This window comes from Callorhinus ursinus, unplaced genomic scaffold (genome assembly GCF_003265705.2).
Source record: "Callorhinus ursinus isolate GAN/ISIS: 27379988/994484 unplaced genomic scaffold, GSC_fseal_2.0 scaffold14, whole genome shotgun sequence".
Classification (NCBI taxonomy): Eukaryota; Metazoa; Chordata; class Mammalia; order Carnivora; family Otariidae; genus Callorhinus; species Callorhinus ursinus.
The window spans coordinates 8,686,256-8,702,744 of NW_027397076.1; the positions used below are offsets into that span (position 1 = coordinate 8,686,256).

The 16,489-nt window shown below is 39.5% G+C and overlaps 1 long non-coding RNA gene across 1 annotated transcript in view; it reads left to right on the plus strand.

The window, feature by feature from the left end:
• LOC141374083 (uncharacterized) overlaps positions 1 to 16,167 on the plus strand; it is a 98,107-nt gene extending 81,940 nt beyond the window's left edge. Inside the window, exon 3 of the long non-coding RNA XR_012380643.1 lies at positions 14,110 to 16,167. This is a non-coding gene — a long non-coding RNA (uncharacterized lncRNA). The remainder of the gene's footprint in view (positions 1 to 14,109) is intronic.
• The last annotated feature ends 322 nt before the right edge of the window (positions 16,168 to 16,489 follow it).

Genomic DNA, 16,489 nt, shown 5'->3' on the forward strand with positions numbered 1-16,489 from the left:
AGTTGCTGCGGCTGAGGTCGAAGAGGTTGCTACCTGTGTTCTCCTTTAGGATTTTGATGGACTCCTGTCTCACATTTAGGTCTTCCACCCATTTGGAGTCTATTTTTGTGTGTGGTGTAAGGAAATGGTCCAGTTTCATTCTTCTGCATGTGGCTGTCCGATTTTCCCAACGCCATTTGTTGAAGAGACTGTCTTTTTTCCATTAGACACTCTTTCCTGCTTTGTCAAAGATTAGTTGACCATAGAGTTGAGGGTCCATTTCTGGGCTCTCTGTTGTGTTCCATTGATCTATATGTCTGTTTTTGTGCCAGTACCATACTGTCTTGATGATGACAGCTTTGTAATAGAACTTGAAGTTCAGAATTGTGATGCTGCCAGCTTTGCTTTTCTTTTTCAACATTCCTCTGACTATTCGGGGTCTTTTCTGGTTCCATACAAATTTTAGGATTATTTGTTCCATTTCTTTGAAAAAAGTGGTTGGTATTTTGATGGGGATTGCATTGAATGTGTAGATTGCTCTAGGTAGCATTGACATCTTCACAATGTTTGTTCTTCCAATTCATGAGCATGGAACGTTTTTCCATTTCTTTGTGTCTTCCTCAATTTCTTTCATGAGTATTTTATGCTTTTCTGAGTACAGATCCTTTGCCTCTTTGGTTAGATTTATTCCTAGGTATCTTATGGTTTTGGGTGCAATTATAAATGGGATTGACTCCTTAATTTCTCTCTCTTCTTCCTGTTGTTGGTGTATACGAATGCCACTGATTTCTGCGCATTGATTTTATATCCTACCACTTCACTGAATTCCTGTATGTATTCTAGCAGTTTTGGGGTGGAGTCTTTTGGGTTTTCCACATAAAGTATCATAACATCTGCAAAGAGTGAGAGTTTGACTTCCTCTTTTCCAATTTGGGTGACTTTGATTTCTTTTTGTTATCTGATTGCTGTGGCTAGGACTTTTAATACTATCTTGAATAGCAGTGGTGATTCTGGACATCCCTGCCGCGTTCCTGACCTTAGGGGGAAAGCTCTCAGCTTTTCCCCATTGAGAATGATATTCACTGTAGGTTTTTCATAGATGGCTTTTATGATATTGAGGTATGTACCCTCTATCCCTATACTCTGAAGAGTTTTGATCAAGAAAGGATGCTGTACTTTGTCAAATGCTTTTTCTGCATCTATTGAGAGGATCATATGATTCTTGTTCTTTCTTTTGTTAATATATTGTATCACGTTGATTGATTTGTGGATGTTGAACCAACCTTGCAGCCCAGGGATAAATCCCACTTGATTGGGTTGAATAATGCTTTTAATGTACTGTTGGATCCTACTGGCTAGTAGTTTGGTGAGAATTTTTGCATCCATGTTCATCAAGGATATTGGTCTGTAATTCTCCTTTTTGATGGGGTCTTTGTCTGGTTTTGGGATCAAGGTAATGGTGGCCTCATAAAATGAGTTTGGAAGTTTTCCTTCCATTTCTATTTTTTGGAACAGTTTCAGGAGAATAGGTATTAATTCTTCTTTAAATGTCTGATAGAATTCCCCTGAGAAGCCATCTGGCCCTGGGTTTGTTTGTTGGGAGATTTTTGATGACTGCTTCAATTTCTTTAGTGGTTATAGGTCTGTTCAGGTTTTCTATTTCTTCCTGGTTCAATTCGGGTAGTTGATACATCTCTAGGAGTGCATCCATTTCTTCCAGGTTATCTAATTTGCTGGCATATAGCTGCTCATAATATGTTCTTATAATTGTTTGTATTTCTTTGGTGTTGGTTGTGATCTCTCCTCTTTCATTCATGATTTTGTTGATTTGGGTCATTTCTCTTTTCTTTTGGATAAGTCTGGCCAGGGGTTTATCAATCTTGTTAATTCTTTCAAAGAACCAGCTCCTAGTTTCGTTGATCTGTTCTACTGTTCTTTTGGTCTCTATTTCATTGATTTCTGCTCTGCTCTTTATTATTTCTCTTCTCCTGCTGGGTTTAGCCTTTATTTGCTGTTTTTTCTCTAGCTCCTTTAGGTGTAGGGTTAGGTTGTGTATTTGAGACCTTTCTTGTTTCTTGAGAAAGGCTTGTATTGCTATATACTTTCCTTTTAGGACTGCCTTTGCTGCATCCCAAAGATTTTGGACAGTTGTGTTTTCATTTTCATTGGTTTCCATGAATTTTTTTAATTCTTCTTTAATTTCCTGGTTGACCCATTCATTCTTTAGTAGGATGCTCTTTAGCCTCCATGTATTTGAGTTCTTTCCGACTTTCCTCTTGTGATTGAGTTCTAGTTTCAAAGCATTGTGGTCTGAAAATATGCAGGGAATGATCCCAATCTTTTGTTGAGACCTGATTTGTGACCTAGGGTGTGATCTATTCTGGAGAATGTTCCATGGGCACTAAAGAATGTGTATTCTGTTGCTTTGGGATGGAATGTTCTGAATATGTCTTTGAAGTCCATTTGGTCCAGTGTGTCATTTAAAGTCTTTATTTCCTTGTTGATCTTTTGCTTAGATGATCTGTCCATTTCAGTCAGGGGGATGTTAAAGTCCCCCACTATTATTGTATTGTTGTCAATGTGTTTCTTTGCTTTTGTTATTAGTTGCCTTATATAATTGGCTGCTCCCATGTTAGGGGCATAGATATTTACAATTGTTAGATCTTCTTGTTGGATAGACACTTTAAGTAGGATATAGTGTCCTTCCTCATCTCTTATTACAGTCTTTGGTTTAAAATTTAATTTGTCTGATATAAGGATTGCCACCCCAGCTTTTTTTGGTGTCCATTAGCATGGTAAATGGTTTTCCACCCCCTCACTTTCAATGTGGGGGTGTCTTTGGGTCTAAAATGAGTGTCTTGCAGACAGCATATCGATGGGTCTTGTTTTTTAATCCGATCTGATAGCCTGTGTCTTTTGATTCGGGCATTAAGCCCATTTACATTCAGGGTAACTATTAAAAGATATGAATTTAGTGCCATTGTATCGCCTGTAAGGTGACTGTTAATGTATGCTGTCTGTGTTCTTTTCTGGTCTATGCTGCTTTTAGGCTTTCTCTTTGCTTAGAGGAGCCCTTTCAATATTTCTTGTAGGGCTGGTTTCGTGTTTGCAAATTCCTTTAATTTTTTTTGTCCTGAAAGCTTTTTATCTCTCCTTCTATTTTCAGTGACAGCCTAGGTGGATATAGTATTCTTGGCTGCATATTTTTCTCGTTTAGTGCTCTGAAGATATCTTGCCAGTCCTTTCTGGCCTGACAGGTCTCTGTGGATAGGTCTGTTGCCAATCTAATTTTTCTACCACTATAGGTTACATATCTCTTCTCCCGAGCTGCATTCAAGATTTTCTCTTTGTCTCTGAGACTCCTAAGTTTTACTATTAGATGTCGGGGTGTTGACCTATTTTTATTGATTTTAAGAGGCTTTCTCTGTGCCTCCTGGATTTTGATGATTGTTTCCTTCCCTACATTAGGGAAGTTCTCTGCTATAATTTGCTCCAATATACCTTCTGCCCCTCTCTCTCTCTCTTCTTCTTCTGGGATCCCAATTATTCTAATGTTGTTTCATCTTATCGTATCACTTATTTCTGGAATTCTGCCCTCATGATCCAGTAGTTGTTTATCTCTCTTTTTCTCAGCTTCTTTATTTTCCATCATTTGGTCTTCTATATCGCTAATTCTCTCTTCTGCCTCATTTATCCTAGCAGTTAATGCTCCCATTTTTTATCGCACCTCATTAATAGCCTTTTTGATTTCGACTTGGTTAGATTTTAGTTATTTTGTTTCTCCAGAAAGGGTGTCTCTAATAACTTCCATGCTTTTTTCAAGCCCAGCTAGTATCTTTAAAATCATGATTCTGAACTCTAGGTCCAACATCGTACTAATGTCCGTATTGAGTAGGTCCCTGGCAGACGGTACTACCTCTTGTTCTTTTTGTTGAGGTGGTTTTTTTCGTCTTGTCATTTTGTCCAGAGGAGAATAGATGAGAGAATAAAATGCTAACAGGTTAACAACATCCCCAGGAAATATACTCTAAACAAATCAGAAAAGACCTGAAGCCAGGGGAAAAGAAAGGGAAAGAAAGAAAAAAGAAAGAGAAAAAGAAAAAAGAAAAAGATGAAAAACAAACAAAAACAGAACAAAACAAAAAAACAGAATATGATCAAATATCAGGCTAGTGCATAGATCAGTGCCACACTCTAGATTTTGGGTGTATTTTGGTCTGTTAGAAGAAAGTGCCTCCTAAAATTTTAAGATTTTATTTATTTTTTTATTTATTTGAGAGAGAGAGAGAATGAGAGATAGAAAGCACGAGAGGGAAGAGGGTCAGAGGGAGAAGCAAACTCCCTGCCGAGCAGGAAGCCCGATGTGGGACTTGATCCCGAGACTCCAGGATCATGACCTGAGCCGAAAGCAGTCGCTTAACCAACTGAGCCACCCAGGCGCCCGCTTCCTAAAATTTTAAAGAAAGAAAGACTCATATATGTACAAAATAAGGGTTGATACAATGAAGGGATGGAATATGACTGTAAAGATGAAAATTATAAAAAATTTTAAAAGAGGAATTGATAAGGTGCTTGAAAAAAGAAGAGGATTAAAAAAAAAGAAAGAAGGGAGAGAGTTTGATCAGGCAGGAGACTAGAACAAAGCCATACACTAGAGATTTAGGGTATATTTTGATATGTTAGAAGAAACTGTATCTCAAAATTTTAAAGAGAGAACAACTTATATATATATGCCAAAAATAAGGGCAACTACTATGAAGGGATAGAATATGACTCTAAAAATAATAAAAATGTTTTTTTAAAAAAGGGATTGATAAGATGTTGGTTGAAAAAGGGAAAAAGAAATATCCAAAAAGAACAGTTAAAAAAATTGACTTTGAAAGACTAATGAATCATGGTAAAAAAGCCATGAATTCTATGTGCAGTATTCCCGTAGCGCTGGAGTTCTGCCGTTCTCATTGATCAGTAAACTCGGTCTTGGCTGGCTGTTCTTGCTGATCTTCTGAGGGAGGGGCCTGTTGCCATGGTTTCCAAATGTCTTCGCCGGAGGTGGAATTGCCCCGCCTTTGCCAGCCCGGGCTAAGCAATCTGCTCGGGTCTGCTCTAGGGAGCTTTTGTTCCCTGCAAGCTTTCTGTACAGCTTTGGAGGACGAGAGTGAAAATGACGGCCTCCCAATATCTGCCCCGGAGGAGCCGAGAACTCGGGACCCTGCTCCTCACTGAGCCCCCAGAGAAAAGCAGTCAGTCACTCCCGTCTCCCCAGTCTCCGGCAGCACTGCGTGCTCACCCGGACTGTGACCGAGCATTTCTATCTCTTGTACCCGACCCCGTGTGGAGTCTCCAAACCCAGCAGATCCCTGCAGTGTGCTTCCGCGCCGCTCCTCCCCGGGGGAGGAAGGGGAGTCTCCCCGGCTCTGCCGCTTGTTGGGTCCCTGCTGGAAGAGCAGTGGCCTGTCACCGATCACAGTTTATGGCAACCCCGAGCTGAGAGCCCGCACCTCAGCTCCATCTCTGCAGCCGGCTTCCCTGCTCTGATACCCGGGAGTTCTGCCGCACTCAGGCACTCCTGGTCTTTCGGTGACCCCGAGGGTCCTGAGACCACACTGTCCCGCGAGGGTTCCACCCCCAGCTTAGCCACTGGAGCGACGTCCCTCAGCGGAGCCGACTTCTAAAAGTTCCGATTTTGTGCTCTGCGGCTCTATCACTTGCCAGAAGTGGCCGACGGAAGCCCCCTCCCCCGCCGTCTATCCTCCCGAATATCGCCTCAGATTCACTTCTCCGCACGTCCTACCTTCCAGAAAGTGGTCGCTTTTCTGTTCAGAGAGTTGTTGCTATTCTTTTCTTCGATCTCCTGTTGAGTTTGTAGGTGTTCAGAATGGTTTGATCCCTATTCAGCTGAATTCCTGAGACCAGACGAAATCCAGGTCTCCTACTCCTCCACCATCTTGCTCCTCTTCTTCAATTTCTTTCATGAGCGTTTTGTAGTTCCTAGAGTATAGATCCTTTACCTCTTTGGTTAGGTTTATTCCTAGGTATCTTATAGTTTTTGGTGCTATTGTAAATGGAATCATTTCTCTAATTTCTCTTTCTACAGTTGCGTTGTTAGTGTATCAGAAAGCAGCTGATTTCTGTGCATTGATTTTGTTTGTATCCTGCCACATTACTGAATTGCTGTATGAGTTCTAGTAATTTGGGGGTGGAGTCTTTTGGGTTTTCCACATAAAGTATCATGTCGTCTGCGAAGAGTTTGACTTCTTCTTTGCCAATTTGAATACCTTTTATTTCTTTTTGTTGTCTGATTGCTGTTGCTAGGACTTCTAGTACTATGTTGAACAATAGTGGCGAGAGTGGACATCCTTGATGTGTTCCTGATCTTAAGGGAAAGGCTCTCAGCTTTTTCCCTTTGAGGATAATATTTGCTGTGGCTTTTTCATAGATGGATTTTATGAACTTGAGGAATGTTCCCTCTATCCCTATACTCTGAAGAGTTTTAATCAAGAAAGGATGTTGTATTTTGTCAAATACTTTTTCTGCATCAATTGAGAGGACCATATGGTTCTTCTCCCTCCTATTATTAATGTGTTCTATCACATTGATTTATTTGCGAATGTTGAACCACCCTTGTATCCTGGGAATAAATCCCACTTGGTCATGGTGGATGATTCTTTTAATGTGTTGTTGGATCCTATTAGCTAGGATTTTGTTGAGGATTTTGGAATCCGTATTCATCAGGGATATCACTCTGAAATTCTCCTTTTTGATGGGGTCTTTGCCTGGTTTGGGGATTAAGGTAATGCTGGCCTCATAGAATGAGTTTGGAAGTTTTCCTTCTGTTTCTGTTTTTTGAAACAGCTTCAGTAGAATAGGTATTATTTCTTCTTTGAATGTTTGGTAGAATTCCCCAGGGAATCCATCAGGCCCTGGACTCTTTTTTTTGGGAGGTTTTTGATCACTGCTTCAATCTGGTTACTGGTTATTGGCCTATTCAGGTTGTCAATTTCTTCCTGTTTCAGTCTTGGCAGCTTATAGGTTTCCAGGAAGGCCTCCATTTCATCCAGATTGCTCAGTTTATTGGCATATAGTTGTTGATAATAATTTGTAATGATTGTTTCTCTTTGCTTGGTGTTAGTCGTGATCTCTCCCCTTTCATTCATAATTTTATTAATTTGGGTCCTTTCTCTTTTCTTTTGGATAAGTCTGGCCAGTGGTTTATCAATCTTATTAATTCTTTCAAAGAACCTACTTTTAGTTTCGTTGATCTGATCTACTGTGTTTCTGGTTTCTAATTCATTGATCTCTGCTTTAATTTTAATTATTTCTCTTTTAATGCGTGGCTAGGCATCATTTGTTGCTTTTTCTCTACTTCTTTAAGGTGTAGAGTTAGTTGGTGAATTCGGGATTTTTCTATTTTTTTGAGTGAGGCTTGGATGGCTATGTATATCCCCCTTAGGACCGCCTTTGCAGTATCCCATAGGTTTTGGACCGATGTGTTTTCATTCTCATTCATTTCCATGAATTGTTTAAGTTCTTCTTTGATTTCCTGGTTGACCCAAACATTCTTGAGCAGAGTGGTCTTTAGTTTCCAAGTGTTTGAATTTCTGCCAAATTTTTTCTTGTGATTGAGTTCCAGTTTTAAAGCATTGTGGTCTGAGAATATGCAGGGAATAATCTCATTCTTTTGGTATCAGTTGAGACCTGATTTGTGACCCAGTATGTGGTTCATTCTGGAGAAAGTTCCATGTGCACTCGAGAAGAATGAGTATTCTGTTGTTTTAGGGTGGAATGTTCTGTAAATATCTATGAGGTCCATCTGGTTCAATGTATCATTCAAAGCTCTTGTTTCCTTGTTGATTTTCTGCTTAGATGATCTGCCCACTGCTGAGAGTGGAGTATTGAGGTCTCCTACAATTAACGTATTGTTATCAATGTGACTATTTTCATTAACAGTTGGCTTATGTAGATGACTGCTCCCATGTTGGTGGCATAGATATTTACAATTGTTAGATCTTCTTGTTGGATAGACCCTTTAAGAATGATATAGTGTCCTTCTGTGTCTCTAATTACAGACTTTAGTTTAAAGTCTAATTTGTCTGATATAAGAATTGCTACCCCAGCTTTCTTTTGAGGTCCACTGCCATGGAAGATGGATCTCTATCCCTTCACTTTCAGTCTGGATGTATCTTTAGGTTCAAAATGAGTCTCTTGTAGGCAGCATATGGATGGGTCCTGTCTTTTTATTCAGTCTGCAACCCTGTGCCATTTTATGGGAGCATTTAGGCCATTCACACTGAGAGTGATTATTGAAAGATATTAATTAATTGTCATCATGTTGCCTGTGAAGCCGTTTTTATAGATTGTCCCTATAAATTTCTGTTGTATACCACTCTTGGGGTCTTTCTCCTTTTATAGAACCCCCCTTAATATTTCTTGCAGGGTCTGCTTAGTGGTCACATATTCTTTCAGTTTCTGCCGGTCATGGAAGTTCTGCATCTCTCCATCCATTCTAAATGAAAGCCTTGCCAGATAAAGTATTCTTGGCTGCATGTTCTTCTCATTTAGTACCCTGAATATGTCTTGCCAGGCCTTTCTGGCTTACCATGTCTCTGTGGATAGGTCTGACGTTATTCTGATGTTCCTCCCTCTGTACGTAAAGAATCTCTTCCCCCTAACTGCCCTTAAGATGGTTTCCTTGGTTCTAAGATTTACAAGTTTTACTGTTACATGCTGGGGTGTTAGCCTGTTTTCCTTGATCTTGGGAGGGGTCCTCTCTGCCTCTAGGACGCGAATGTTTATTTCATTCCCCAGATTAGGGAAGTTCTCAGCTACGATTTGCTCAAATACATCTTCTAGTCCTCTCTCTCTCTCCATTCCCTCCGGGATTCCAATTATTCTGACAATAGAACGCTTCATCGTGCCACTTATTTCTCTGATTCTATTTTCATGGATTCTGAGTTGTTTTTCCCTGGCCTCCTCTTTTCCCTTTTTATCTATTATATTGTCTTCCAGGTCGCTTATTCGTTCTTCTGCCTCAGTAACCCTAGCTGTTAGATTATCTAGATTGGATTGGATCTCATTGATAGCATTTTTAAGTTCTGCCAATTCAGCTTTCGTTTCTGCCCTTAGAGACTCTATGTTGCCATTAATTGATTTCTCCATTCTAGCCATTGTCTTCACAATTGCTAGCCTGAATTCCATCTCCGACATCTTGGTTATATCTGTATCCATTTGTAAATTTGCAGCATAAGTCATAATCTCTGAGTCTTTTCTATTTTCAGGGCTCCTCCTCCTAGTCATTCTGTTGATGGGTGTTTGAGGGAATGTATAGAGTCCAAATTATTGACCAGAACCCAAGCAAGATGCACCTGTTTTCTTGGGACCTTAGGGTTGCTGGCCTCTTGTTTTCCCAGCCTGTCTTCTGGGGGAGGGGACTGCTGTGCTGTTACTCAGGCAATCCTGTTTGGGCGGAGTTGCCCTGCCCCCCCTGTGGCAGGGGATGGGCTCAGCGGGAATCAGTTTTGGGGGCTTTTGTTCTCTGGTGGCTTTCCCTGGCGCCTTTCCACGTTTCTTCCGCGAGTCAGAGCAGAAGAGACCGTTTCCAACCCTCTGCCTCAGAGCAAAGAGACCTCAATCTGTTCTTCAGTGAGCTCTCCAGGCCACACCGTCTCCGTTTCTGTCTGTGCTATTATAAACTGCAGCGTCCTGGGTTGTGTGCCCCTCTGCAGCGCCCCCAGTCCTGCCTGCAGGTCAGAGCACGTCTCTGCCCTTTGTGCTTCTAAAACCGCCAGCCGCTCCTAGTTCGCACGCGTGACCCTGCTGCTCTGGGTTTCCATCCCAGGGGCTGCCCTAAAGTCCTTTCCCTGCCGCTACGGGTCTGCGAGTCTGTGCCCTGTCCCCAGCGTGCAAGGCTGTCGCTCACCGGCAGTGTAGGATCCCCATGGCCAGGCACCCTCCCGCTGCCGTTTATCCTCCAATATCTGCCTGCAGAATCATGGCTCCCCGCTTCATACCTTGAAACCAACCACCTGCGATATTCAGTTTGTAGAGATCCAGATCTTCTTATATCTCAGGCTGGTTTCGTGGGTGCTCAGAGTGGTCTGGTAGATATCCAGCTCAATTCCGGGGACCAGTTGAAATAGGGTCCCCTACTCCTCCGCCATCTTTCCTTCTCTCCCCAGATATTACTATTTTTTTTAAATAAAACAATGTAATATTTCAGAAAATGGAAAGTTTAGCAAAAAAAAAATTACCCATAATCACAACTTTCCAATAACTATTGTCATTTTTATTTTCTTCTAACATCATTATTTTCATCTTTAACATAACTATAATAATTATGTTCTTCTTTTTCAAAACCAAAAAATAAGCCTTTTCTCACTTAAAATTTAAGTGAATCTTGTATGTTCATTCCTGTTTATATTTTGTTTGTTTCAAGTTTTTATTTAAGTTCCAGTTAACATATAGTGTAATATTAATTTCAGGTGTAGGGTTTAGTAATTCAACACTTATATACAACTCCCAGGGCTCATCACAAGTGCGGTCTTTAATCCCCATCACCCATTTAACAACCTCCCCCCACCTGCCCCCACACACCTCCCCCTCCAGCAATCCTCAGTGTGTTCTCTATAGTTAAGAGTCTGTTTTATGGTTTGGCTCTCTCTCTTTTTTACCCCCTATGTTCATCTGTTTTGTTTCTTAAATTCCACATATGAGTGAAATCATATGTTTATTGTTGACTGCTTACATGCATCAGTGTACTGTTCTAAATAACACAATCCCTGTCCCACAGAACTAACATTCTAGTGGGGTACACATAGACTACATAAATAAATAAGTAATGTACAGTAGTCTCCAACCAATGAGGATAATTTGTTTCTGAATAAAGGCCTTTGTGGGGGGAAATATAGCTCATTTTCTCATAGGCTGAAATTGTAATTAGCATTAATTTCAACTGGAAAAAAATTTTTCTCTAAAACCCCTAAATTAACTCTCAGTTATGCTAAAAACGAAGCCAAACCCATTAAAATAGACCCAATTCTATCATAGCTAAATAACTATCATAAGACTGTGCTCACAAAGCATCTGTATGCTACCCAGTGTTTATGTAATTAAATGTATAAGAAAAAAAGAGCAATAAAGAATAAAGATAGTGGGAAGGAATAAATGAAGGGGGGGAAATCAGAGGGGGAGACGAACCATGGGAGACTACGGACTCTGAGAAACAAACTGAGGGTTCTAGAGGGGAGGGGGGTGGGGGGATGGGTTAGACCGGTGATGGTAAAAAAAAAAAAGAAGAGTAAAGACATGAATGAAAACAATGCACAAAATGAGTATTTCCATATATTTGGAACTATTTTAAAGGGAGTACTTTAAAGGGAGAAACTTAAAGCAATCCACATCATTTTCAAGGCTGCAAGGATGACACATGGGTGCTACGCCAAATGTGCCCAGTGATTTCCTAGCCCAGGAAGTCCAAATCCATCTTCCTGAATGTGAAGAATGACTCATAAGCTGAAATGAAGGTATTAGTTCTTGTAACACCCCCTCTACCCCCACTGCAAACACAGTTCTATCCAGGACAGCAGGACTGAATAGAATAATGGCAGGTAGTGATAAGTGGTAGGAAACAAAAATAAAAATATATTTTAATATATTTTAATAAATATATATGTATATATGTATGTATATATATGACTAAAGTGTCATTCAGGAAGCTACTGGATGGTGTGTGCAGCCAAGATAAGGGAGTATACCAAAGAAGACACATGAGATTCAGATAATAAGAGATTAACTGGGAAAAGACTGGGAAAATCCCTGGAGTATGATAAACTGAGATCCCAGGGCAACAACTATGTAGCAATTCTAGAGGGCAAACAGTCCACAGTGATGACCTGATGTACTGAGACATATTGAGTGGAGATTTACATTCTTGAGGAAGAGTTTGGTAAAGAGATGACTGGGGGAAGGATGCAGAGGGTCTTCTTTTATTGAGTATATAGATATTCCCTTAGTCCGCCTGTTTTCAGTATAACAGCTAGGCTACAGTTGTATCCAGTGTCCTCTGTCTAGAGTCTCTCTGGTTTAATCTCTTCTGGAAGTGAAATTAAGTCTTCCGCTGGGGTGGGGGAGGGGCTGTTGCCCAGCTGCCCAGGGTAGGGATAAAATTTCCTCATATACAGATTTTCAACCAATTCTATTTTCAGCTGCCCCTCCTCAGCACCCTCTCCCCTTCAGGAATTTTTGCTACCTCCAATTCCTGATCTTTTTAGGCTTCTGAGGCACAACTAAGCCTGCTTCCAGGCTTCCTACACTGTTGGCTTGAATTTGAGCTTCCTCTGGTTTTCTAAGTTTCTACTTATTCGTCTGCTTTTTGGCTTCCAAAATTTTATTCTTCTTCTTTTGTCTTTCACTCTGTTTATCTTTTATGGTTTATACTATTTTTGTTCCATGGCAGTCATGTCAGTGAGGTTTGAGAGGGAACAAAGGGTAAATATGTGTTCAATCTGTCATGCTGTTTAAAACCTAGTTTTCTTTTAAATTGTAAAATATTTGCATACAGTTTAATGAATAATTATAAAGTGAACAATCATTGACCAAAACTCAAAGCTTTCAGGGTTTGAAAGCTCTTTATGTATCCCTTCCTGATGGCAACTCCCTACCTCTCCCCAGAGATAACACTATTCTACCTTTTATGATTACAGCTTCCTTCTTTTTCCTTATGTTTTTACCACTATTTACAATCATTGTGAAACAACACAGTCTAGTTTGGTCTGTTTTGGAATTTTATATAAATAGAGACATACAGTGCATGTTCTTTTGTGTCTGACTTCTTTTAGTTAACTCTATAAAATTCTACCATATTGTTGCACACATCCATTTTGATTGTGTGAGGATACCACAAACTATTAATCCATGTTACTGTGGGTATACTTTTGGGTTATTTCCAGTTTGAAGTAAGTCTTATAGCTGTAGACATTCTTGTGCATACTCTTTGGTACACAGATACGTAAATTTCATTTGGTATAGAACAGGAAGTGAAAATTTGGGGTCACAGTGCATGAATATCTTCATCCTTATATTACCAATCATTTCCCAAAGTATTTGTATCAACATTATATGCATGTTCCCCCTGCTCCATGTTCTCACCAACACTTGGTATTATCTGACTTTAGTTTTTACCAATTTGGTAGCTATACAACCTAACATACTTAGCAGGAAATACAGTTGACCCTTGAACAACATGGCTTTGAATTGTGCATGTCCACTTATATGCTATTTTTTCAATAAATACAAAACAGTACTATAAATGTATTTTCTCTTCCTTGTGGTTTTCTTAATAACATTTTCTTTTCTCTAATTTACTCTATTGTAAAAATACAGCATATAATACATATACCATACAAAATATGTGTTAATTGGCTGTTGATATTATTGGTAAGGCTTCCTGTCAACAGTAGGCCATTATTCAGGGAGTCAAAAGTTATCTGTGGATTTCCACCATGCATTTAAGGTCAGTGCCCCTAACTCCTACGTTTTTCGAGAGTCAACTGTATTTTGCTTAGTTTTACCTGGCATCACTTAATCACCCCACTTTTTGAAAGAATTTTTAAAACTCCTCTCTCATAAAGGTCAAACTGTAAGCAATCTATATACTTCATTGTTTTTTTGTTTGTTTGTTTGTTTTTGGATATTTTCCACATGGAGCTTCCTAGTCTCCTTGGATCTTCCTGTCTTCCTCTTTCTGCATTTTATCCCTGTTTTCATAAAGCACATTCTCCAGAAGTTTTATAAGAAATGGTGTGTAGAGAATACGATTTTGGGGATCTCACATATTTGAAAACAACTTTATTCGCCTCTCATATTTTCTTGATAGTTTGATTGGGTTAAAATTTTAGGTTGGAAATAATTTTCTAAGGAATTTTGAAGGTACTTTATTGTCCTCTAGCTTGCAATGTTGCTATTGAGAAGTCTGATGCCATCCTGATTTCTGATCTTTGTATGTGACTTCTTCCCCCCCCTTTTTTTAACTTCTAGAAGCACTTAGGATTGTTTATGTATGGGGTTCTGATGTTTCAGAATGTTGGGTCTTGATGTGGGTCTTTTCTTTTAAAAGATTTTATCTATTTATTTTAGAGAGAGCATGCACATGTGAGTGGGGAGAGGAACAGAGGAAGAGGGAGAAAGAGAATTGCAAGCCAACTGTGCACCGAGCATGGAGTCCAGTGTGGGGCTTGATCCCAGGAGCCTGAGATCATGACCTGAGCTGAAATCAAGAGTTGGTCGCTTAACACACTTAGCCACCCAGGAGCTCCTTAATCTGGGTCTTTTTAAATTCACTTTTTATGCACTTGGTAAGCACTTTCAATCTGAAGAATCTACCATAGAACACTCATGAAAGAAATTGAGGAAGACACAAAGAAATGGAAAAACAATCCATGCTCATGAATTGGAAGAACAAATATTGTTAAAATGTCTATGCTACCTAGAGCAATCTATACATTCAATGCAATCCCTATCAAAATACTATCAACTTTTGTCACAGAGCTGGAACAAATAATCCTAAAGTTTGTATGGAACCAGAAAAGACCCTGAACAGCCAGAGGAATGTTGAAAAAGAAAAGCAAAGCTGGCGGCATCACAATTCTGGACTTCAAGCTCTATTACAAGGCTGTAATCATCAAGACAGTATGGTACTGGCACAAAAACAAGACACATAGATCAATAGAACAGAATAGAGAACCCAGAAATGGACCCTCAACTCTATGGTCAACTAAGCTTTGACAAAGCAGGAAAGGATATCCAATGGAAAAAAGACAGTATCTTCAACAAATGGTGTTGGGAAAATTGGACAGCCACATGCAGAAGAATGAAACTAGACCATTTTCTTACAACATACACAAAGATAAACTCAAAATAGATGAAAGACCTAAATGTGAGACAGGAATCCATCAAAATCCTAGAGTAGAACACAGGCAGCAACCTCTGTGACCTCAGCCACAGTAACTTCTTGCTAGACAGGTCTCTAAAGGCAAAGGAAACAAAGGCAAAAATGAACTATTGAGACTTTATCAAGATAAAAAGCTTCTGCACAGCAAAGGAAACAGTTGATAAAACCAAAAGACAACTGACAGAATGGGAGAAGGTATTTGCAATGACATATCAGATAAAGGGCTAGTATCCAAGATCTATCAAGAACTTATCAAACTCAACACCCAAGAAACAAATAATCTAGTCAAGAAATGGGCAGAAGACATGAACAGACATTTCTCCAAAGAAGACATACAAATGGCTAGCAGACACATGAAAAAATGCTCCACATCACTCTGCATCAGGGAAATACAAATCAAAACCACCATGAGATACCACCTCACACCAGTCAGAATGGTTAAAAACAAGTCAGGAAATGACAGTTGTTGGTGAGGATGCAGAGAAAGGGGAACCCTCTTACACTGTTGGTGGGAATGCAAGCTGGTGCAGCCACTCTGGAAAACAGTATGGAGATTCCTCAAGAAGCTAAAAATAGAGCTATCCTATGACCCAGCAATTCCACTATTAGGTGTTTACACCAGAGATACAAATGTAGTGATCCAAAGGGGCCCCTGTACTCCAATGTTTATAGCAGCAATGTCCACAATAGCCAAACTATGGAAAGAACCCAGATGTCCATCGACAGATGAATGGATAAAGAAGATGTGGTATATATACACAATGGAATACTACTCAGCCATCAAAATATGAAATCTTGCCATTTGCAACAATGTGGATGGAACTAGAGGGTATTATGCTAAATGAAATATTTCGATCAGAGCAAGACAATTACCATATGATCTCACTCATATGTGGAATTTAAGAAATAAAACAGAGGATCATAAGGGAAGAGAGGAAAAAATAAACAAGATGAAATCAGAGAGGGAGACAAACCAATAAGAGACTCTTAATCATAGGAAACAAACTGAGGGTTACTAGAGGTGAGGAGGGTGGGGGGATGGGGTAACTGGGTGATGGACATTAAGGAGGGCACGTGATATAATGAGCACTGGGTATTATATAAGACTGATGAATCACTGACCTCTACCTCTGAAACCAATAATACATTATATGTTAATTAATTGAATTTAAATTAAAAAAATCATGTTCTTAAAATTTTGGGAAATTTTCTTGAATTTTCCTTTGATAATTTCCTTTCCTCTATTCTCTCTCTAGAATTCCTATAGTCATGTTTTAGACTCCCAAGATTGAACTTCTAAATTCTTTTAGCTATTTTTCATCGCTCTGTACTTTTGTTCTGCTTTATAGAAGGTTTCTTCAATTTTATTTTCTGACCTTTTGCTAATTGTTAATTTCTGCTTCTGTATTTTTTGATTTCCTTCTTATCCTTCTTATCCTCTGTGAAATTAATAGCAAACTCTTTGCATTTCACAACATGCAGAATTTTCCTTGTTTTCTCAGAAATAACTCTAGATTTCTAGGGTTTCCCTTTGCTTCATGCATTGACTCTGTTTTTTTAATGTGT